This window comes from Leopardus geoffroyi, chromosome C3 (assembly GCF_018350155.1).
Source record: "Leopardus geoffroyi isolate Oge1 chromosome C3, O.geoffroyi_Oge1_pat1.0, whole genome shotgun sequence".
In the NCBI taxonomy this organism is placed as follows: domain Eukaryota; kingdom Metazoa; phylum Chordata; class Mammalia; order Carnivora; family Felidae; genus Leopardus; species Leopardus geoffroyi.
Window position 1 is genome coordinate 149,216,396 of NC_059338.1, and position 19,079 is coordinate 149,235,474.

General features: G+C 38.1%; 1 protein-coding gene and 1 long non-coding RNA gene across 10 annotated transcripts in view; one reads left to right on the forward strand and one right to left on the reverse strand.

The window, feature by feature from the left end:
• LOC123586300 overlaps positions 1-18,813 on the reverse strand; it is a 102,302-nt gene extending 83,489 nt beyond the window's left edge. For 4 of the 9 annotated variants that reach the window (XR_006706727.1, XR_006706728.1, XR_006706729.1 and 1 more), the window contains exon 1: positions 18,448-18,804. This is a non-coding gene — a long non-coding RNA (uncharacterized LOC123586300). Of the gene's footprint in view, positions 1-18,447 lie in introns of all 9 variants that reach the window. The other 5 variants (XR_006706725.1, XR_006706724.1, XR_006706726.1 and 2 more) reach the window with 2 other exon arrangements.
• A 167-nt stretch (positions 18,814-18,980) lies between these two features.
• Positions 18,981-19,079, forward strand: part of PCMTD1 (protein-L-isoaspartate (D-aspartate) O-methyltransferase domain containing 1) — a 69,436-nt gene continuing 69,337 nt past the window's right edge. The window contains exon 1 of the mRNA XM_045455349.1: positions 18,981-19,018. The gene's annotated coding sequence lies outside the window, so the exon portion shown is untranslated. The remainder of the gene's footprint in view (positions 19,019-19,079) is intronic.

The window sequence follows — 19,079 nt, forward strand, 5'->3', positions numbered from 1 at the left end:
CTTCCTACTGCTTATAAGTAAAATGTGAGAAAAAAAGAGATAAATTGAAGAAAGAACTGTTAAGCAAAAAGGAATTTGGGCTTGATGATCTAGGAAATTTTCATCCTATCCGGACTGTCAAAGATGCTAAAATTGAGAGATTCACTGTCAGGAAAGCATGCTCTGAGAGACAGCCAAGAGTGTGGCTGGATAACCTTTTGGTAGTGCCTCAGAAGGACAGAAAGGTTGGAGTATTCAGTCAACAGGGGGCTCTGTGACGAGTAGGCATCTGACTCATGGATCTCCTTAGCCATCTGAGCAAAACCCTGGAATAAATATGGGATTATCTAGGAAAGACTTGTGGAGAAGCCAATTGCTTAATGGAGTGAATCCCTGAGACATACATGGGAGACCCACAAGGAGCTTGGCTGAAACACTGCACTGAAACGGACCAAGGCAGAAGGAAATAAAGACAGGCTGTCCACGCTGTCACACTCCCACAGTCCTAGAGGTGAGAGAGAGGCTGGTAAAACCCGACTGCAAATAACTGCTACCTTTTATGAAAAAAGAAAGATGACTCCAGGGGTGGGGCCAGGAGCCAAGGGCAAAGGTGAATCCATGAGCACAGATGATTATTCCCAGGCCTTAAAACCTAATGGAGTTTGACAAGTTGGATTTCTAAACTGCTCCCAACTAGTACGTCCTTTTCACCTTCCATTTTCTCCTCTTGGGAATGGGAATGCCAATAACTGGTATCCTACACCTGTCCCATCATCATATTTCTTGTTTTCTAGTTTCACAGGTCCCAGATTGACAGGAATCCAGAAGTCATAAAGAGCATGTTCTTTGAGTATAATGGAATCTAACCAGAAATCATTTACAAAAAGGTAACAGAAAAAAATTTCCAAATTTAGAAATTAAACAGTATACCTCTAAACAGCCCATAGATTCAGAAAAAAAAAAAAAAATCTTGAGGACAATAAGAAAAATTAAACTGAATGAAAATAAAAACATAATATATCAAAATTTGTAGAACACAGACCAGCATTAAGAAGAAAATTTATAGCACTACAATGCTTATATTAGAAAAGAAGAAAGTCCCAAATAAATATGCTAAGCTCTCACCTCAAAGTACTAGAAAAAGAACAAACTAAAACTGAAGGAAGCAGAAGGTAAAAATAAAAATAAAAACAGAAATCCACGAAATTGAAGGCAAAAGACAATAGAGAAAAATCAGTGAAACAAAGACATTTTTGGGTAACGATTAATAAACTGACAGACCTCTAGGAAGACCAAAAAAACAGGAGAGAAGATACAAATTACTAATATCACTAATGAAACATGAGATATCACTACAGACCCTGCATTCATCAAAATGATAATAAAGAATACAAAGAAAACTCTGCACACATAAGGTTGACAACTTAAATGAAATTACCACAACTCATCCAGTATGAAATAATGTGAACAGTTCTGTAATTACTAGGCAAATTGAATTTTTAACTAAAAACCCCCTGAAAAAGAAACCTCCAGGGACATCTGGGCAGCTCAGTCAGTTGAATGTCTGACTCTTAATTTCGGCTCAGGTCATGATGCCAGGATCGAGCCCATGCTGAACATGGAGCCTGCTTAGGATTCCCTCCTTCCCTCTCCCTCTGCTCCTCCCCCACTTGCACATGCGTGCATGAACGTGGACTCTCTCTCTCTCTCTCTCTCTCTCTCTGTCTCTCAAAAAAAGAGATCTCCAGGTTCAGATGGTTTCACCAAAGAATTCTACTAAATTCCAGTTTAAAGAAAATTTAACTCCAATTTACACAATCTCTTCCAAAAATTAGAAGAAAAAACACATTCTAATTCACTCAATGAAGCCAATATTACACTGATATTAAAACAAAACGGTAAAAAAGGAAAACTACAGATTCATATCTCCCATGAATACAGATACAAAAATTCATTTTTGTTGTTTATTTTTTTAATTTAAATCCAAGTTAGCTAACATATAGTGTAATAATGGTTTGAGTAGATGCAAAAATTCTTAAAATATTACCAAATAGAATCCAGCAATACATAAAAAGAATTATACACCATAACCAAATGGTGTTTATTCCAGAGATGCAATTCTGGTTCAATATTTGAAAATCGACCAATGTAATTACCCTATTAAGAGACTAAAGAAGAAAAATCACATGATTGTTATCAATATATACAGAAAAAGCCTTTGACAAAATTCAATATCCATTCATGATAAAAACAAAGTAGAATATAGGAACATTTCAATTTGATAAAGAACATTACAAAAAAACCTACAGGTAACAGTATGCTTAATGATGAAAGCTTAAATTGTTTTACCTTAAGATCAGGAAAAAGGAAGTATACGTATTCTAACCACTTACAATCAACAGAACTGGAAATTTAGGCAACACAGTCTATATAAAAATCCCAAGAAATCTACTCATGCACACACAAAAGTTCTACAACTAATAAGTGAGTTCAGCAAGGACACAAGATATAAGGACAACATACAAATATCAGCATTTTATATACTAGCAATGAGTATGTGGAAACCAAAATTTATAATTCAATACCATTTACAACTGCTCAAAAAAGTGAAATATCTAGTTGCATATTTAACAAAATATGTACAGGATTTGTATGCTGAAAACCATTAAACACTCCTGAAAGAATCAACAATATTACAAAGTGAGAGATATTCTGCGCCTATGAATGGACAAACTCAACATGGTATGTCCACTCTCTCCAAATTTTGAGATACAGATTTAATATAGTTTCTATGAAAATCCCAGAAATGTAGTTTTGTAGGTGTGGACATGAATGTTTTAATACTTATATGGAAAGGAAAAACAATAAAACAGCTAAAAGAATTCTGAAGAAGAACAAAGTGGGCATAATCGTTCTGTTTTAAAAACTTATATAGCTAGTGAGCCTGGGTAGCTCAGTTGTTAAGCATCTGACTTCATTCAGCTCAGGTCATGATCTCATAGTTCATGAGTTTGAGTCCCACATTGGGTGAGTTTAAACCCCACTTTGGGTGAACATCAGCCCTACTTCAGGTAAAACACAAGCCCTGGGGGAGCCCTGCTTCTCTCTCTCTCTCTCCGCCCTTTGTGGGATTCTCACTCTCTGCCTCTCACTCATTTGTGTCCTCTCTCTCCCTCAAAAAAACAAAAAACCCAACAACAAACTTATATAGCTAGAATGATAAAGACTATGTGGCATTGGCAGAGGGATAAACTCATAAATCAATGAAACAGAACAGAAAACACAGAAACAGTTCTATATACATACTACAAACTGTTTTTTGATAATGGTGCAAAAGCAATTCATGGAGGGAGGATAATCGTTTTAATTAATGATGCTAGAGAAACTGAATATTATAGGAAAAAATAAAACTCAGCCTAAAACTCATACCTAATATAAAACAGTAACTTGAAATGAATCATAGATTTAAATGTAAAACTATAAAACTTTTAGAAGGGGAGGCGTTCTTAGGCATGCTCCCCAAATATGGATTTATAATAGACAAAATTGATATATTGGACTGCGTCAAAATTAAAATTTTTGCCCCGTGAAGCACCCTGCTGAAAGATGAAAAGGCAAGCGATAGACTGGGAAAAATACTTGCAAACCACAATTTTGACAAAGGACTCATACCTAGAATATGTCAAGAACTCTCAAAGAATGACATTAAAAACACAAAAATTCAACTAGAAAATGAAAAAAGACATAAAGAGACATTTCACTAAAGAGAGTATACCAATGGCAAGAAAGCACATAAAAAAGATATTCAAGGTCACTACTATTAAGAGAAGCTAAAACAAAACAAATAACAATATGACAGACTGGTGAGGATGTGAAAAATCTAGTTCCCTTGTACATGGCTGGTGAGAATGTAAAAACGGTACAATCACTGTGGAAAATAGTTTGGCAGACTCTTAAAAAAAACTGAACAGATACTTACCACATGATCCAGCGACTGCACTTCTTGGTGTTTATTCCAAAGAAATGAAAGTTCACGCTTGCAGAAAAACCTGTATTCGATTGTTCATAGGAGTTTTATTTGTAACAGTTCCAAACTGGAAATGACCAAAGTGCCCCTCAATAGGCGAATGGTTCAACCGATTGTGGTACATTTGTACCATGGAACACTGCTCAGAAATAAGGGAGAAACTACTGATACACACGACAACTTGGGTAAATATCAAAACATTATCTTTAGTGAAGAATGCCAATCACAAAATGTTATAGATTGTGTGACTCCATTTCTGTGACATTCTTTACCTGTCAAAATTAGACATGGAAAACAGATTAGTGGTTATTAGAAGTTAGGGATGGTGGGAAAGCGGCTGTCATTACTAAGGGGGTGGTTGATGGAAGATATTTGCTGATCTTACTGATGATACAATAGTTTTATGTCTTAATTGCACTGGTGGTTACAGGAATCTACACAAGTAATAAAATTATGTAGAGTCATACATACAGAAGCAATATCAGCAAGATGGTAGATTAGGAGGTCCCAGCCCCACACCGCCACCCCTCCCCTGCAACAAAACCAGTGATTGAACAATTACCCATGGAAGAAAATAGCTTTGGGAAAGTTTCAGTGCACAACTAAGAAGCTGCAGCAACCTGTTGGAGCATAAAAACCAAGAAGAGCTGCACAGAAAAGTTCAGGAAGCATTTTATCTGTGTCAACCTCACTCCCCGGCCCGGCACAGCATGGCGGGGAGAGGGATCCCTTCAGATGCAACTTCTCCTGGGGGGAAGGGGGGCGGGGAGTGGTGGTGAGGGCAGACTGGAACTGTCCTGGGTGACCAAAATGTGTGGTCACCTCAAATATGTGGTAAGCAAAAGCAGAGGTATTGGGAACATCTGACCATCAGATAGCTCTCCAAGAACATTCTCTAGTAGCATGTTGGAATGTGGTTAAAACCACAGCAGATTGTGCAAGTTTTAGATCATAAGACAATATAGTCAAAATGTTTTTCTAGTCAAATTAATTTTGAGTTTGTGCTCATATTCTATAAAACAAATGAGAAATTTTTAATTTGAATTGTATTTTCAGGTCTCCTCTCTCTGGGATTTTCAGTTTTTATAGAAAGTGAAATCATCGAGGAGGCTCTGCTGGCCATAAGCCATCAGTTCATAGTGGTTACTGCTGAAATGCCCATTGTTCCAGCTGGTGTGGACCCTTCACTTCTGTTGGTCCTACTGATTCCATTCTACCTTTGGGGCATGAGAAAATGTAGTAAAACTGTTAACTCCCAGTTCTAAAACTCCAGCCTCTCTGGATATACCATGCATCCACTTTCTTTGAGGTTTTGCCCCCTCCTTGGGGCACTGTTTGGTAAAAAAAAAAAAAAAAAAAAGTTTTGTTTTGTTTTGCTGCCCCTTAGATCCAGGGTCACCTGTTTCATTCCCATTCTGGGAAGGGCCTGGAGGGTTATTTTTGTGTAAGCAAAGTCTGGTTTCTGCCTTGCCAATACTTTACCTCTTGAACAAGGCAAAGAACCACACAACTTGGCTACCTGCTAAAACAGATTAATAAAAAAGGAAAAGTTGTCAGATAAAAATATAAACGACGGGCTCAGAGATGTAGTTCATCTTCCAGCCCTTTAATTAGAAACTGAAGGAAGCTAAGAAAACAAAAAGTCCTCCAGAGTATAACAATCTAGTGGTCGCTTACCACTGAGGCCAAAAATTCTCTATCATTGGTAGAATATCATTATTTAATTCCCTTGTAATAATTTTAGATTTTAAGAGTTGCCTAAATAAAAATATTCCTGAAAAGAAACAAAGCTGATTTTATATATGAAGCATCTTGGTATGAATTCCTTTATCATATGGTCTTTCTAGCTGAGTTCTGGATTCAACAGGACACACTGCAGAGAAGCAGAGAAAAGGATGGGCCATAGGACAATACAGATGGGCAAGGTGTGGATGAGACTCTAGAGGGATACCTACACAGCCTTAGGCAGGATGACTGCACTGTTCCCTGAAACTATGACACACTCTGCTCCTGTTACACACTGATTTATAGTCAGTTCTGGCAGCAGGAGCAGTGGAAGCAGGGGGAGCCAACCATTTGTGCTTTTTGGATTGCCTTTATCACTTAGCCACGACCTTCAAATTGGGCAACACTGAACACTTTTCCAGAGGGTTCGGTGTTGACCAGACTCTTTAAATGTCTCCTTGAAAGGACAGTGAATTTAAATCACATTCTGATTTATCCAGCATTTATATTACTCAGCATCTAAAAAATGGTGTTGATTATTTAGGACAAGGGTTTGCTTTAGGATTTCTCATTTAAAAGGTTTTGTTTTGTCCTAATAATGGATTTGCTGTCACAAACCCTATTTTTAATATTGATTTTGGCAAATAATTCCATTCAGTGGGATTTTAAAAAACACTCTATTTGAAGACCATCTAGTTCTCGGCAATTCCTCATAATTATGGTGTTCAACATTATCAACCTATTTAGAGGAGAAAGAGTCTATAAATGCTAGTTATCACGTCAGTGCCTGGACTCACTACTGTGGTTCAGAATCTGATCAAGTAAGTCAGGCTTTTGGCCAAGTAATTTATCGTCTTCATTTCAGAATTCTAATGTCATAGCTTAAATACACACACATACACAGTAACTTCATGTATATTATGAATCACTAAGGCAAACTCTCAAATGGTCTGACCTCATAGCAATAGTTACGTACACTATGACTTTTAGCTCTGAGATAAGGTACTAGAATTAATTACACATAAATAAAAATGAACATGACTTCCCACTGTCTGATGCATGACCATCAATATCTGGTCTTATACTTCTCTACACTTAGCTCCTATTATCCCTTTTGTACTTTATGCTCTAGCTAAAAGAGATTGATCACCACTCTTCGAAAATGCACTATGAATTTTCTATTTCAGTGTTATTGTTTATGCTATTCCCTTCGTAAAATGACTGCTTTCTTCATCTTTGTAAAGTAAATATTCTATCTAAATTTCAGATCTTGATTCAAGTTTGACTTCTGCCATGGAGCAGCGTACCCTTTTTATTATGTCATGGGTCACTTTCTTTGTTGTATTATTTTAGTACAAGTTTACTAAGAAAGCAATAATGTCACATATTGTTGTACATCTTTAGCATCATATTTTTAAGAAAATGTTCACTGAATTTTTAATATTCTTCAAAATTGAAAATTGTTACATAAAATTTAAAATATTTTTATCTGTAGTTTTGATGCATGTAGTTTATAAGCAGGATTTTAATGAAGGGAAAGCATCTACGTAGGTTAAAAACCATAATGGTTTTAAGAGTTAAAGCCACTATTTACTGCACACAATAAATTCGAAATGTTTATTTTCCTAAAAAAAAATTCCTTTTAATATTACTTGGCAAACAAAAAGAATGAAATCTGGCCATGTGCAACAAGTGTATAATGCTAAGCAAAATATGTCAGAGAAAGACAAATATATGATTTCATTCACATGTGGAATTTAAGAAACAAAACAGATGGACATAGGCGAAGGGAAGGAAAAATAAGGTAAAAACAGAGAGGGAGACAAACCATAAGAGACTCTTAAATACAGAGAACAAACTGAGGGTTGCTGGAGGGCTGTTGGGTGGGGGGATGGGCTAAATGGGTGATGGGCATTAAGGAGGACACCGATTGGGATGGGCACTGGGTGTCATGTGTAAGTGATGAATCATTAAATTCTACTCCTGAAACCATTATTACACTACATATTAACTAACTTGAATTTAAATTAAAGGAAAAAAACAAGAAATTCCTTCTGTTGAGAATTTTTATATTTTCCTTTTATTGGAAAAATCTCCAGGATCCTGTCAATGTTAAATCTACTGCATTTGCCAAGTTACAGTCAATAATCCATCTGCAAAACATGAGGAGCTCACCAAATGACTTCTAAGGTAACGTTCAGTTCTTAAAATTTTTATACTAGTATTCCATAGTTTCATCTTCTGTTTTACACACAGCTGCATTAAAATATGTACTCAAGAAGGCAAGGGACTTTGCTGACGTACTACCTGCTGTATCTCCCACGCCCAGCATATCTTACATCCTAATAAACACTTGATGAATGAATGAGTTTGTCCTCCCTCCCCAGAAGTTTATATATTATGGAAATTCTACTCAATACATTTTTCTGTGGGGCACTGACCATGAGCAGGCCATGGTGGTAGGCCCCAGGCTCCTATTAACCTTCTCACAAGCTATTTAGAAAGGCTTGTCAACAAATATGAACACAGCTGTAAAAGAAGTTAAAAACAAAATAATATGGAAAAGGCAATACAAAAGAATGAGAACGGTCAACTAATTTGGCCGATACAAACTTTACTAAATGGAGAACGGGAGGTATTGACAGGTTTTAATTTGCTCTCTCCTCCCTTTGCTCTCATCCTCCCTTGCACTCCCTCCTCCTCTCCCTGTCACTCTCCTTCTTAGAAATGTAACATTTGTAGATTATAATTCTCATGGTACCAAAGAACAGGAAATATAGAAATGAATATACTTCCAGTATTTCTCTCCCATTCCTCAGTAAAAGACTGAGATCAACAAATTTGAAAGTTACATGCCATTACTCTTCAAGTTTATAATTAGTTTATATGTGGCTCTCTGAAATAAGCCTTGGTATATTTAAAAAAAAAAAAATCCAAAAATGGATCTGAATCCAGATCCAAGATGACAGTTATATTTATTTTCTTAAATATTAATGATGTCTGAAAATTGAATAACCTACTTTTCCTATTTATTAGTGCTTGGATACCCTGGAGGAAAGTGACAATGAAAACTTGGAAAAAGAAGGAGAAGTTGAAAGTTTTCATGGTTACAGAGTATCTTAAATGCTGTTTGTCAATAAAATAACATCCTTTATATCTTATTATTTTAACAGCTTAACATACATAAATATATGTGTACTTATAAAATAGTTATTACCTAAGTAGGACAATCCCTTCCCTAAATTGTTATTCTAATGAATGACAGTAAAACACAGTAAAACCTTGGTTTGTGAGCATAATTTTTGCAAAACATGCTCGTAATCCAAAGCACTCGAATATCAAATGAATTTCCCCATAAGAAATGGAAACTTAGATGATTTATTCCACAACCCAAAAAATTCATATAAAAATGATAATAATGTAACATAATACAAAATAATAAAGAAAATACAAAATATAAAGAAAAATAAAGAAATTAACTTGCACTTACCTTTGAAAACCTTTGTGGCTGGTATAAGGGAGACCAGAGGAGGGTTATTGTGTAGGCTGACTTTCACTATCACTAACGGAATCACTGCTATGTATTGGCTCAATGGAATCTTTTTCTTTTCGTGCAGTTTTAACAAGGAACCTATCCAATGACATTTGCTTTTGCCTCCTTTTGAGCATTTCGTGGAAATGTGACATTGCACTGTCCATGAACAGATTCATCATTCACACTGCTACAGCCTTATTTGGATGGTGCTTTTCTACAAAATTTTGTACTGTTTCCTACATTTTACACATCTCTCTAACCTCATTCGAAGTGAGGGATTCCTCCGCCTTTTTCTCCTCCTCCTCTGCAGACGATGAGATGCAGATGTAGACCTCTTCTAAAATCTTGCTATTTCAGGCACTCGCATACCTCGATTGTACTTCTCAATGATTTCCTTCTTAACTTCTGCTGTGATCATCTTCTTACTGTCTTTCTTTTCAACCTCTTTATGCATGGGGGCCATTGTATACACTTGCATGGATATTGACTAATTGACTAGTATTAATAAACAATAAGTACATAATGTAAGTGGCAATAAGGCAGCAGAAGAAAGGGTCTACATCTGCGGGCAGCCTGACCTAGGATGAAGCAGAGCATTCCTAAGCTTACTCTTGTATGGAAAATCAAAGGACTGTCCATAGGCCTTTGAAGTGACAAAAAATATACTAATGACAGTTGTGGGCACCTCCCAACGTTCTGAAAAATTACTGATTACTGCCAAACGCTACGGGCTGACACCAAGAATCCGAGCATAGGAGACGATCACCCACAATCCTACAGCGAGCGAGAGAGACAGAGAGAGAGAAGAAGAGGAACCACTGGCTCAGTTGGCATCACGTACTACTCGTATTGCAAGACATTGCTCATCAAGTTAAAATTTATTAGAAATGCTTGCTCCTCTTGTGGAACACTCCCAGAACACATCACTCGCAATTCAAGCTTTTACTGTATTCATATTTGAGTTCCAGAAACCAGTCTGTTTTGCCAAATTTGAAACTAAGAAACAATGTAAATTTCATCATAAAGAAATGTTTTAACTTGTCCTTTTAAAGCTATTATAGAGAGGCAAAATCTGATATATGGAGGGAAGACAAGTTCCAGGGCAAGAGAAAAAGGGGGCAAAGATACACCCGGTATACAATTATTTCAACTGTTTAAGATGAAGCAATAAAAAATTCTTTTGTCCTATCCAAAAGCAACAAAACACACATTCTTTTCAAGTGCACATGGAACATTTTCCAAGATAGATTATATGTTAGGCCACAAAACAAGTCTTAATAAGTTTAAGAGGATTGAAATAATGTCAAATACCTTTTCTGACCACAATGATATGAGGCTAGAAATTAATTACACAAAGAAAACAAGAAAATTCACAAATATGTGCAGGTTAAAACAACATGCTACCAAACAACCAAACACCTTTTCAAAGAATAAAAAAATCCCTTGGATTTGTAACATACTAAAGCTTATAGGATGAGCAAAAGCTGTTCTAGAAGGAAGTTCACAGGAATAAATGCCTACCTCAAAACAAGAAGTCTCAAATAAACAATCTATGTGCCCTAATTACCCTGAAGAAACTAGAAAAAGAACAAAAGAAGCCCCAAATTAGTAAGAAGTAACAAAATAACGAAGAGCAGAAATATATGAATAGTTACCAAAAAGACCATTGAAAAGACAAATGAAACTAAGAGCTCGCTCTTTGTAAACAAAACTGACAAACCTTTAGCTAAACTCACCAAAGAAAAAAAAGAGGACTTAAATAAGATAAAATCAGAAATGAAAGAGGAGATGTTACAACTGATAGCACAAGACTATCAGAAGAGATTATACTAAATAATTATATGCTCACAAACTGAACAACCTAGAAGAAATGGATAAATTCCTAGAAACATACAACCTACCAAGAATGAATCATGATGAAATAGAAAATTTGAACAGACCAATTACTACTAGCAAGAAGATTGTCCAGGTAATCAAAAACCTCCCAACAAACAAAAGCATAGGATGAGACAGCTTTATTGGTGAATTCTACCAAACATTCAAAGAATTAATACCAATCCTTCTCAAACTCTTCCAGAAAATAGTTGAGGATGGAACTGTTGCAACTCATTTTACAAGGCCAGCATTACCCCAATACCAAAACCAGACAAGGATACCACAACAAAAGAAAATCAAAGGGCAATATCCCTGATGAACACAGATGCAAAAATCTTCAACAAAATATTAGCAAACTAAATCCAACAATATGTTTAAAGAATCATATACCATGATCAAGTGGGATGTATTCCAGGGATGCAAGGATGGTTAAATGTCCACAAATCAGTCAATGTGATATACTACATTAACAAAATGAAGGATAAAAATTGCATGATCCTCTCAATAGATGCATAAAAAGAATCTGAAAAAATTCAATGTCCATTTATGTAAAGACTCTCAACAGAGCAGGTATAAGGGAATGTACCTCAACATAATAAACACCATATATGACAAGCCCACAACTAATACCATATTCAATTAAAAAAAGTTGAGAGCTTTATGGGGCACCTGGGTGACTCTGTCGGTTAAGCGTCCGACTTCAGCTCAGGTCATGATCTTACAGTTAGTGGGTTCGAGGCTCTGTGCTGACAGCTCAGAGCCAGGAGCCTGCTTTGGATTCTGTGTCTCCCTCTCTCTCTGCCCCTCCCCCACTCATGCTCTGTCTCTCTCCCTCCTTCAGAAATAAAATAAACATTAAAAAAATTTTGGAAAAAAAGAGGTTCAAGAAGAAGAAAAGAACGCTTGCAGCTTTATTCAGCACAGTATTGGAAGTCTGAGCCAGAGCGATTAATCAAAAACAAGAAATAAAAGGCATTCAAAATGGAAAGGAAAAAGAAAAGCTGTCACTGTTGGCAGATAACATATTATTTACAGAAAATGCTAAAGACCCCATTAAAAAATATTAGAATAAATTAATTTAGCCAAGTTGCAGGATACAAAGCCTATACACCAGATTCTGTTCCATTTCTATATATTAGTAATGAACTACCAAAAATGGAAATTAAGAAAACCATCTATTTACAATTGCATCAAAAAGAATAAAATAAATTTAACCAAGGAGGCAAAAGACCTGGATATTGAAAACTCTAAGACATTAATGAAACAAATTGAAAAAGATTACAAAATAAGTGGAACTATATTCCATACTCACGGATTCAAAGAATTAATGCTGTTAAAATCTCATCTTACCCAAAGCAACATACAAATTCAATGCAATCTGTATCAAAATCCCAAAGGCATTTTTGAAAGAAATAGAACAAACAATCCTAAAATTTGTGTGGAACCATAAAAGATCCCAAACAGCCAAGGCAAATTTGATAAAGAGCAAAACTGGAGGCATCACACTCCTTGATTTCAAATTATATTACAAAGCTATAATAATTAAAACATTGTGGTATAAAAACAAATACACAGATGAATAGAACAGAACAGACATCCCAGAAATAAACTCACCCATAAGTGGTCAATTTATTACTAAAACAAAAACAAAAATCAGAAAGAATATACAATGGGTAACGAACAGTCTCTTGAATAAATGATGTTGGCAAAATTGGACAGCCACATTCAGAAGAATAAAACTGGACCATTATCTCAGACCATACAGAAAAATGAACTGAAATGGATTAAAGACGTGAACATAGGACCTGAAACCATAAAACTTCTAGAAAGAAAAAGAGATGGTAAGCCCCTCGACAGAGGTCTTAGCAGTGATTTTTGAATCTAAGATCAAACACACAAGCCACAGAAGGAAAAGTAAACTAGTGGGACTATATCAAACTGGAAAGCTTCTGCATAGCAAAGGAAACCATCAGCAAAATGAAAAGGCAACTTACTGAGTGATAGTATTTGCAAATCATTACTGATAGCAGCTAATATCCAAAATATATTTTAAAAACTCATACAACTCAATAGTGAAAAAACCCCAAACAATCCAATTAAAAAAATGGACAGAAGATCTTTTATTCCAAAGAAGACATGCAGATACCCAACAGGTAGGTACATGAAAAGATGCTCTACATCACTAATCATCAGGAAAAAACAAATCAAAATCACAACGAGATGTCACCTTACACCTGAAAAATGGCTATTATGAAGGGGTTTGTAATGAACACAAGACCCCCCTCAAAAAAAGAAAAGGATGGCTACTAACAAAAAGACCAGAAATAACCAGTGTTAGCAAGGATGTGAAGAAAAGGGAACACTTTACAGTGTCGATAAGAGTTTACGTAATTGGTGCAGGCGTTATGGAAAATAGTATGGAGGTTCCTAAAAAAAATTAAAAATAGAAGTACCATATGATTCAGCAATTCCACTTCCGGGTATTTATTCAAAGAAAGTGAAAACAGTAACTTGAAAAAATATATGCACCCCCATGTTCATGGCAGCATTACTTACGTTAATGAAGATATGGAAACCAGGTAAGTGTCCACTGATGAATGAATGGATAAAGTATTAGTGGTATATGTGTATAAGCAAATATTATTCAGCCATAAAAAAGAAGGAAATCTTGCCATTTGTGACAACATGGATGGATCTCAAGGGTGTGATGCTAAGTGAAATAAGGCGGACAGAGAAAAACAAATACCCTGTGATCTCTTATATGGGGAATCTAAAAAATGATAAATAAATTAATAGAAAACAAGCCACAGAGAATACATTGGTGGTAGCTAGAGGTAGGGAGTGGAGGGTGAGAGAAATGGATAAATTGTTTTTTAGTCTAAGTGAGTTAAAAAAAAAAAAAAGTACTTATGTTATTACTTCCGAATTGTTATTTCATATATTTAAACGTATACAGCAATAAATTATCTAATTCATCAACTTCTTAGACATCGGACATCAAAACATATAAACACAGCATTTAGATAACTCAATTTCTCAAATCATTTCATAAATGAAAAATTTTCTCTTCAATAAGACTCATACTAGTCCTTCCTTTTTTTCACTGAATATCAATTTACTTAGTAATAGAATGGATATTATACATCATTTTAAATACCACTTGGCAAATCTAATATTACATTAGTAATTATAGCATGTGACAAATGTAAGATAAGTAACCTTAAGACTTCTCAACCTGGATGATCAAATGGATTATCTGTATAGCTCTTTAAGTATAATGACATCTCCCCAGCCAGCAGAAAAAGAGTTGATGTAGGAATCAATTGTCCATTATAATGGACATACTGTCCATACAATGGACCATTATAATGGACAATTGATTCCTACATCAACACTAAATAGGTTACTTTAGCAAATCCTAAAAAAGAAATGAGGCCTAAACCAATTATTTAAATATCGTTGATGTTTTTATGTATACGAGGGATCTCTATATAGAAATAACATATATGTACATATATAATGGTTTATAAGTAGTAGAGAGTAATTCTCTAATTAAAATTCATTCTTAATTGGACATACTCTGGACAAACAAGTTTCATTTTTAATTTAAACAGGGCAGGAATTTCTGAAGTATCCCCTTAAAGAACAGGATCAAATGACTTTGGGAAAGTACAATTTTATGTTTAACATTTTAATGGTCAGTGCATTTGAGAGGCTAAGAGCAACTTTTCTGCTTTTCAGTATTTTGCTATGAATACTTTTGGTGGAGAGAGGTGGCTCAACACAGCAAGTCACGTGTATTTACATATTTTGTTAGGTCTCACAGGAGTTGTATTCTTTGATGTTCCAAGTTTTCTACTTTCTAAGATTGTATTATAATTTTATATAAACTTCATGACAGCTTTCAAAAACACATTCGGAAATTTCAGAAAATATAGAATAGCTTGAAAAGGCTACAAAAAATATTGGAGTCTGATCAACTTGGCATTTTGGCTAGGTAGTTCCTATGGTGGAAATAAAGAAAATAAAGTTGCTAAACATGAAGGCCCAATAATGCAGCAGGGGTGCACAATTCTGGGCAACTTCCCAGTATGGAAAGGATTGCTTGGGCAGTCTTTTCAGCCACACCCACAATCACAAATACCATCTTTACATGGGAGGCAACAAAACATCATTGTATTATGACTTCAAGGATTGAGAAAGGCTCATAAAGGAAAAAATATTGGGGTGGGTATAGTTGCAATGAGGATAGTTGCCTTAGAGAGGGATCATAGTAAAGGTACTGGGAATACAAGGAATGGAGTATTTTCACCAAAGAAGCCTATATTTTTACCCAATTTCATACTTACGAGTTATACATATTAAATAAACAACATACTGTGTATATTTAATGATTACAACCGATGGTTCTCAAATTTTAGCATTTATCAGAAACGCCCAGAGGATGTATTAAATTAGGGCAGGGTCTCATGAATTTGCACTTCCAGTAAGTTCCCTGATGTTTTGATGCCTCTGATCCCAGATCACATTTTGAGAACCACTAGTTTAAACAAAGTCTTTTTCACTTTTCTTTAGAGAATAGCTACTTTTATCTTGTCATAGGGCTCTTAATCCTTAATTTTGACTATACTGTTGCTCAGGATGCGAAGCAATCATAAGTGGAATCCCCGACAGTGAGATACAATACGAGGGAGAAATCTTGTGATTTACAAAAGGTGCTAATGGCTATAGACAAAGATATAAATTAGAAGAATCCTTTTAATGGGTCAGCTCTAAGCCTGTTTTCTAGTTCCTCAATTTGTAAATTACATAGTATTACTTCTCCGGAATGTAGGGGGTTAAGCTTTCTCCTTCATTTTCAGATACTAGTCCTACTCTAGAAAACATTATCATCTTCCCAACAAAATACATTTTTGCTTCTTAAAGTCATCAGCATAAGGAAATGTTGATATGTTTTGTTTTTCAAACAGAAAAACAAGTACTGTGAGACTAACCCTCTTTTAGAGAGGAAAAATTTGTTTTTATTGTGTTCTGGGGGGAGGGGTAGCCAGGAGGTGATGGGACTTGTAACTGTACTGAAAATAGTACAAGGAAATAAAGTTGTAGAACAAAACAGTTCCATATTTAGTAGGATTTAGTGTTGGGTTTTTCCCAGACAGTGCAGGTTAAATGAAAGCTATAAGGAAATTTTTTCAGGCCTCACAGGCCAGCCTTGGCAGGATAAACCAAAACTAAGGCCTATTATGCAACACAGGTGTTTGCAAAACCAGATGATGTGTTAATCTGGGCAACACATGGAGACCTCAAATTCTGAGGCTGAAGAAACACACAGCAACCATGCCATGCCTGTGGGATGGTGAACTCCAAGGAAGGCGATAGTACTTCGTAGGCTGAGTCTCGTTTAATTCAGTAAGTATTTGTTGGATGTCTTCTGCATTCAAGAAACAGAGCATCTCTGACATTACAAGGCCCCTACCTGCCCGGTACTCTGCATTCACAAGTATCCACTTTGGGTATTGTCCGCTTAACATTAAAAGTGAAACAACCTGGTATGGAGAATTAAGTTGTTACAGCAAGCGAGGCTTTGCTGTTGCCAGGACCAGACTTGCTACAACAGTGGACCGGGAACTCCAGGAATACAATGTTCGGGGGTTATCTAAATTCATCCCGGTCTAAATACATCTCTGAACAATACTGCATGATGGAGTAACTTAAATTGTCCATTCCACAGACGGAGAGTACCAACATTTCAGCAGACACTGTACTATCCACTGGAAAGCAATAGCGAACACGGTGGCCATGTGCCCAGACTTTGTGGATTATCATTCGGAAGACACACGCTCACCGGAAGTAAACTCTACATGAAACACGCTCAATGGAGGCATAATCAGAAGCGGTCTAAATGATATAGATGGCGTGGCACCATGAGACATGCGTACCGCGGAAGATACAGTCGATGGCTTATTTACTGTTCAACTACTAACCCACAAAATACCACTTAGTCCTACTTATTAACAAAGTACTTACTAGTAGTCTTATTAAAAATAATCTGTGGTCAACTTTAAATGTAATCGAGTACGAGGACAAACAAAAGGGTCCAGGACCCTGAAAAATGCACAGCAGAATGGAGAAAGTAAATGCACACACGAAGGGGAGAAAAGAGGGGGCAGTCCTAGCAGTTGCTTAACGATTTTAACTATTTTTCTCAATAACTTCTACTTAATTTGCTTATGGCAAGATATTTTCACGTGCTAACATTTCTGCCTGGAATAGCAGAAAGCTAATCCTGTAAGACGGTTATATGATCTCATCACAGTCAGGAGTGCGCTGGGACCAGGCCAAGGGCCAAAAAAATCTGTGCAAGGGCTCTAAATCTGGACGGCAAGCGAATAGAGATTTTGTAGTTCGGAGCAAAACGCCCCCTGTATTTGCATTCACATCAAACAACACAAAGTTCATTAAAGTAACACCAGGTTGGTGGCTTGATGGCCGACCACCGTAGCAGCAACTTTGCTCTCGTTTGCAACATTTATTTCGCGAGGCCAGCTCTGCTCGGGCTTGCAAGCTGTCCTCTCACGCATGGATTACTTAACCACTTTGCACGCCATCAGCTATGGTGGGAAACAGTAACCAGGGCACCGAGGCCGTTCTGAGTTACAGGGGGCAACCTACAAAGGTAGGTACCCTAAAACCACTGACGATCTGAAAACCAAAACCGGGCAGAATTCAAACAACGCAAGCCTACTTGGGGGCGGGAGTGGCACACACACGGAGAGACTTGGGAGTAATAAAGAAAAACCCTGGCACAAAACTCACTGTACTTACGAGGAGACATACTGACTTGCAGGCGCACTAAACGTCACTTCGAAGTGTGACCAGCCTGCTTGCTGCCCAGGTTCACGGCGCAGCGTTTTCTCAGCCCTCCGGACCCTCGTCTCCTTTCCCTGTGTCAACTTTCGAACCCCTCTCCCTCAAAACCCTTTCTCTCCGCTTATGCGCTACGGGATGTTTACGCAAGCCACGAGGAACTTGCTTGGCACACGTGTCACCGGTTGTAAGTGCTCAATTTGCTAAATGACGAACACGTTAGCTGTGGGGGCAAGCCCAACGCCCGAGCCAGGCCGAGAACGCAGGGAAAGGCGCTGGCCCGGCGGCGGAGGCGTTCACACCGGGCGGTGGGGAAACTTCTGGGCTCTTAGGCCGTCACTTTAAGGCGGCACAATCCTGTGGAAAATCCTTGCTCTTCAGACAAACCGGTGAGCACGTTCCGCAAAAGCTTCTGTATAGTTACCCCGCGGGGACGCACCCTCGCAGGTGCTCCGACACCTAGACGCCCCGTCCCGAAGCGCGGCGTAATAGAACGGCCTCCCCTCGGGGAGGCCTCCTCCCTCAACCCCAGCGCCGCCGCCGCGGACCGCCTCTCACCTATTCAGCCCCTAGGCGTCCTGACGCTAGGAAGGGGGCGAGGAGGGCGATGCCCTGTTCTCGCGGGATCTCTCTCAACCGGGGCCGTCCCCAAGTCTCCTCAAGACCTCGCGTTGTTTGGGCGTGGGGGCGGAGCCATCCCTGTGGGGGGGAGGGGCGGAGCCGGATGGGGGCGTCCCCGAAGCCTTGTTGACTCCGGCGTCCTCCTGGAGCAGTTCTCGCGCCCCCTGCTCTGCGCATGCCTGGGTTCCCGACGGCTCCCGGGGCCGCGACGGTCGGGCTTCCCCAGCCGCGGGTCCGGGCCCCGCCCCTCCTCCGGGCTGCAGCGGCGGCGGCGTTGGCGGCGGTGGTGTGGTGGCGGTGGGGGCGGCGGGCTGCCGTGGAGCCCGCCGAGTCCTAGCGCCTGACCCTGCGCGTCGCTGCGGCGGGCCGGACGGACCGTCTCGCCGCAGGTAACGCCGCTGCCTGCGGACTCGGGGTCGTGCGAGTCGGCGCGTCCCGCGTACTGGAGTG